The following is a 6,598-nucleotide window of genomic DNA, read 5'->3' as shown; positions in this document are numbered from 1 at the left end:
TGCCTCCACCATTAGATCTGTGTGGTCTGCGGTCTATGTCATGCAGTGAGACTGTGCCTCCACCATTAGACCTGCGTGGTCTATGGTCTATGTCATGCAGTGAGACTATGTGCCTCCACTATTAGACCTGCGTGGTCTGTGGTCTATGCCATGCAGTGAGACCATGTGCCGCCACTATTAGACCTGCGTGGTCTGTGGTCTATGTCATGCAGTGAGACGATGTGATCAAATTGATTATGACGATGATGATAACGAGAAGCATCAAGATCATAGGTTCATCACTCCGCGCAGGGTTGTAGAAATTACGCAGAGTAGGAAGTTGTTGGTGGCTTCGAGGTTAAGGTGTTGTCGTCCCTTAAATAGCGCCATTTTCCATGCGCAACAGACAACAAGCACCAGTATGACCTTCCCATCGGTGACGTTGGCGACAATAAAGTGCCACTGACGGTATATAGTACATTCCTACTTTGTGTATACTGGTTCTCGACCCGTGCCGTATTCACAACACAAATAGCCCAGAATCTGTATACCACTTTGCGACGCTCGGTGGCTCCTAACAACGTCTCAATGGGCAAGCAATGCACGGAGTGTTTTTTGAAGACTCCATGGATAAGCGGTCGGCCGGGGACAATGTGGCGCTGATGGCCCGTCTTCGGTGAATGGCGATCTATTGAACGTCGATCAGAGCAGATACTTCTCGACAAGACCCATGTTTAAGTGTTGTACTTTGTACATAATAAGTTGTTTACAGTTATAGTTGATTGTCCCCGCTTCGTTGCTACAATACAGTGAGCTTACACTATCGTGAGTTGGGTCTATTGCAGTGTGAGTTAGTAGGTGCTTTGGTGGGTGGGTCTTCGTCATGAGCGAGTGAGTATCTGGAGACACAATACAGCAGATGATTTAGAGACTTCGTGAAAGTGGCCTTATAGTGATGGACCCCCCTTCAAACCACCCTCACTCACTCCACGCATCACACACACACCATCCTCACTCACTCCACCCTCACACACACCACTCTCGTACATACAAGCCCCATACACCCCACCCTCATACACCCCACCCACACTCACGTCACCCTCACACACACCACTCTCGTACATACAAGCCCCATACAAACCACCCTCATACACCCCACACTCACGTCACCCTCACACACACCACTCTCGTACATACAAGTCCCATACAAACCACCCTCATACACCCCACCCACACTCACGTCACCCTCACACACACCACTCTCGTACATACAAGCCCCATACAAACCACCCTCATACACCCCACCCACACTCACGTCACCCTCACACACACCACTTTCGTACATACAAGCCCCATACACCCCACCCTCATACACCCCACCCACACTCACGTCACCCTCACTCACTCCACTCTCGTACATACAAGCCCCATACACCCCACCGACATTCACTCCACCCTCACACACACCACTCTCGTACATACAAGCCCCATACACCCCACCCTCACACACCCCACCCACATTCACTCCCCCACTTACACACACCACTCTCGTACATACAAGCCCCATACACTCCACCGACATTCACTCCACCCTAACACACACCACTCTCGTACATACAAGCCCCATACACCCCACCCTCACATAACCCACCCCATCCTTATACAGTGAAAGTGGCCTTATAGTGATGGACCCCCTACAACCCACCCTCATACACTCCACCAGCACACACACACACCAACCTCACCCTCCACTATCACACACCCCAATCTCGTACATACCAGCCCCATACACACCACCCTCACTCACTCCACCCTCACACCCCCAACTCTCGTACACACATCCCTCACACACTCTACCCCCAGACACCCCACAACCACCCCTCCTCCTCCCACACCCCTACTACAACACACCAAACCCTGACACACCCCACCCTCATACACCCCACCATCATTCACCCCACCTCCCAACACCAAACCCTCACACACCCACCCTCACACACCCCACCTTCACACATCCTACCCTCTCAAACTCCACCCCCAGAAACCCCACCCTAACATTCCACCCTTCTACCTATAACTCCAGTACATCTCATCCTTAAACACGCCACCCTCACACGCTCCACCCCAGACACCCCACCCCCATTCCCACCGTAACACACACACACACAAATTCTCACTCTAAAATTCCACCCTCACACACCCCACCCCACCCTCATACACCCCATTCACATATGCCCTAGCCTTATACACCAAACCCCCACACCCCACACCCCACACCCTCACACACTCGACCTTCAAACACCCCACCCTCAAACACACAACTCTCACACACCAAACCCTCACACTCCACCCTCACACACCCTACTCTCACATCCCCACCCCAATACACCCTACGCTCCCACACCCAAACCATACACATTTACACAACTCCCATACACCCCACCCTCACACACCCGACCCTAAAAAAAAACACCCTCATATACCCCACCCCAATACACCGCACCCTAACACAACCCACTCTCGTACAACCGTCCCTCATACATCACACCTCCCTACACCCCGCCCTCCCCACCCTAACACAACCCCCCTCATACACCCACCCTCAGACACCCCACCCTCACATACCCCACCCTCATACACCCCACCCTCACATACCCCACCCTCATACACCCCACCCTCACACACACACACCCATATACACCCCACCCTCATACACTAAACCCTCATACACCCCACCCTCACACACACCCACCCATATACACCCCACCCTCACACACCCAAACCCTCATACACCCCACCCTCACACACACACACCCATATACACCCCACCCTCATACACCCCACCCTCACACACCCCACCCTCACACACCCAACCCTAACACAACCCCTCTCACACACCCCACCCTCACACACCCCACCCTCACACACCCAACCCTAACACAACCCCTCTCATACAACCCACCCTCACATACCCCACCCTCACACACCACACCCTCACACACCCTACCTTCACACAACCCAGCCTCATACATCACACCTCCCTACATCCAAACCTCATACACCCGACCCTCAAACACTTCCCCCTTACACACTCCGCACTGATACAAACTAAATATCGCTCAATCTACCAACAGTTCAGGGAAACATTGACACCGTCCAACCTCACTAATGGACCGTGCCGCGTCAACAGGTATCAACAGTAGTTTGGGGGAATTCCACTCTATTTCCACAGTATTGATCCGCTACAGAAACTAGCCTGTGGGACTGCCCACTTTCGTTTTACTTCGTGTGTGACGTCAGAACATGATCTATGGGTTTGCTCACAGAACAAAGGAACAGAAAACAAACACTGGGTGTACTTTCCTACTTTCGGTTTTTCGTTTTCGGTTTTCTAGTGGCTAGTTGTGTCAGCCACAGACCCCGAGAAGACAGCAACCTGAAAACTACATTTGCAATCCTGTTGCATTGACAAGGTGAGACTTTAGTTACTACACACAAACTACACACACACTCCCGCACGCACACGTGTTGTGTGATAGTGTGTTGATGTGTTGTATGTTGGTGTGTGGATGTCGTGTGTGTTGGAATGTGGATGTGTTCTAGTGTGGATGTGTTGTGTGTTGGTGTGTGGATGTGTTGAGTGTTGGTGTGTGGATGTGTTGTGTGTTGGTGTGTGGATGTGTTGTGTGTTGGTGTGTGGATGTGTTGTGTGTTGGAGTGTGGATGTGTTGTGTGTTGGAGTGTGGATGTGTTGTGTGTTGGTGTGTGGATGTGTTGTGTGTTGGAGTGTGGATGTGTTGTGTGTTGGAGTGTTGATGTGTTGTCTGTTGGTGTGCGGATGTGTTGTGTGTGGATGTGTTGTGTGTTGGTGTGTGGATGTGTTGGTGTGTGGATGTGTTGGTGTGTTGGAGTGTGGATGTGTGGATGTGTTGTGTGTTGGTGTGTGGATGTGTTGTGTGTTGTTGTGTGGATGTGCTGTGTGGATGTGCTGTGTGTTGGTGTGTGGATGTGTTGGTGTGTGTATGTGTTGTGTGTTGGAGTGTGGATGTGTTGTGTGCTGATGTGTGGATGTGTTGGAGTGTGGATGTGTTGTGTGTTGGAGTTTGGATGTGTTGTGTGTTGGTGTGTGGATGTGTTGTGTGTTGGAGTGTGGATGTGTTTTGTGTGGATGTCTTGTGTGTTGGAGTGTTGATGTGTTGTGTGTTGGAGTGTTGATGTGTTGTGTGTGGATGTGTTGTGTGTTGGAGTGTGGATGTGTTGTGTGTGGATGTGTTGTGTGTTGGAGTGTGGATGTGTTGTGTGTTGGAGTGTGGATGTGTTGTGTGTTGGTGTGTGGATGTGTGGATGTGTTGGAGTGTGGATGTGTTGTGTGTTGGTGTGTGGATGTGTTGTGTGTTGGAGTATTGATGTGTTGTGTGTGGATGTGTTGTGTGTTGATGTGTTTTTTGTGGATGTGTTGTGTGTTGGTGTGTGGATGTGTTGTGTGTTGGAGTGTGGATGTGTTGTGTGCTGGAGTGTGGATGTCTTGTGTGTTGGTGTGTTGTGTGTTGGAGTGTGGATGTGGTGTGTGTTGATGTGTTGTGTGCGGATGTGTTGTGTGTTGGTGTGTGGATGTGTTCTGTGTTGTTGTGTGGATGTGCTGTGTGGATGTGTTGTGTGCTGATGTGTGGATGTGTTGGAGTGTGGATGTGTTGTGTGTTGGAGTTTGGATGTGTTGTGTGTTGGTGTGTGGATGTGTTGTGTGTTGGAGTGTGGATGTGTTGGTTTGTGGATGTGTTGTGTGTTGGAGTGTGGATGTGTTGTGTGTTGGTGTGTGGATGTGCTGTGTGTTGGTGTGTGTATGTGTTGGTGTGTGTATGTGTTGTGTGTTGGAGTGTGGATGTGTTGTGTGTTGGAGTGTGGATGTGTTGTGTGTTGGTGTGTGGATGTGTTGTATGTTGGTGTGTGGATGTGTTGGTGTGTGTATGTGTTGTGTGTTGGAGTGTGGATGTGTTGTGTGTTGGAGTGTGGATGTGTTGTGTGTTGGTGTGTGGATGTGTTGTGTGTTGGAGTTTGGATGTGTTGTGTGTTGGTGTGTGGATGTGTTGTGTGTTGGAGTTTGGATGTGTTGTGTGTTGGTGTGTGGATGTGTTGTGTGTTGGAGTGTGGATGTGTTTTCTGTGGATGTGTTGTGTGTTGTGTGTTGGTGTGTTGTGTGTTGGAATGTTGATGTGTTGTGTGTTGGAGTGTTGATGTGTTGTGTGTTGGAGTGTGGATGTGTTGTGTGTTGGAGTTTGGATGTGTTGTGTGTTGGAGTATTGATGTGTTGTGTGTTGATGTGTTTTTTGTGGATGTGTTGTGTGTTGGTGTGTGGATGTGTTGTGTGGTGGATGTGTTGTGTGTTGGAGTGTGGATGTGTTGTGTGTTGGATTGTGGATGTCTTGTGTGTTGGTGTGTTGTGTGTTGGAGTGTGGATGTGCTGTGTGTTGGTGTGTTGATGTGTTGTGTGCGGATGTGTTGTGTGTTGGAGTGTGGATGTGTGTTGGTGTGTGGATGTGTTGTGTGTTGGAGTGTGGATGTGCTGTGTGTTGGAGTGTGGATGTGTTGTGTGTTGGAGTATTGATGTGTTGTGTGTGGATGTGTTGTGTGTTGATGTGTTGTGTGCGGATGTGTTGTGTGTTGGAGTGTTGATGTGTTGTGTGTGGATGTGTTGTGTGTTTGAGTGTGGATGTGTTGGAGTGTGGATGTGTTGTATGTTGGTGTGTGGATGTGTTGTGTGTTGGAATGTGGATGTGTTGTGTGTTGGAGTGTGGATGTGTTGTGTGTTGGAGTGTGGATGTGTTGTGTGCTGATGTGTGGATGTGTTGGAGTGTGGATGTGTTGTGTGTTGGAGTTTGGATGTGTTGTGTGTTGGTGTGTGGATGTGTTGTGTGTTGGAGTGTGGATGTGTTTTGTGTGGATGTCTTGTGTGTTGGAGTGTTGATGTGTTGTGTGTTGGAGTGTTGATGTGTTGTGTGTGGATGTGTTGTGTGTTGGAGTGTGGATGTGTTGTGTGTTGGAGTGTGGATGTGTTGTGTGTTGGAGTGTGGATGTGTTGTGTGTTGGTGTGTGGATGTGTTGTGTGTTGGAGTATTGATGTGTTGTGTGTGGATGTGTTGTGTGTTGATGTGTTTTTTGTGGATGTGTTGTGTGTTGGTGTGTGGATGTGTTGTGTGTTGGAGTGTGGATGTGTTGTGTGCTGGAGTGTGGATGTCTTGTGTGTTGGTGTGTTGTGTGTTGGAGTGTGGATGTGGTGTGTGTTGATGTGTTGTGTGCGGATGTGTTGTGTGTTGGTGTGTGGATGTGTTCTGTGTTGTTGTGTGGATGTGCTGTGTGGATGTGTTGTGTGCTGATGTGTGGATGTGTTGGAGTGTGGATGTGTTGTGTGTTGGAGTTTGGATGTGTTGTGTGTTGGTGTGTGGATGTGTTGTGTGTTGGAGTGTGGATGTGTTGGTTTGTGGATGTGTTGTGTGTTGGAGTGTGGATGTGTTGTGTGTTGGTGTGTGGATGTGCTGTGTGTTGGTGTGTGGATGTGTTGGTGTGTGTATGTGTTGTGTGTTGGAGTGTGGATGTGTTGTGTGTTGGAGTGTGGATGTGTTGT

The sequence above is a fragment of the Haliotis cracherodii genome, unplaced genomic scaffold (assembly GCF_022045235.1).
Source record: "Haliotis cracherodii isolate W230 unplaced genomic scaffold, xgHalCrac1.p SCAF_25, whole genome shotgun sequence".
Classification (NCBI taxonomy): Eukaryota; Metazoa; Mollusca; class Gastropoda; order Lepetellida; family Haliotidae; genus Haliotis; species Haliotis cracherodii.
This window is presented reverse-complemented; position numbering follows the sequence as displayed.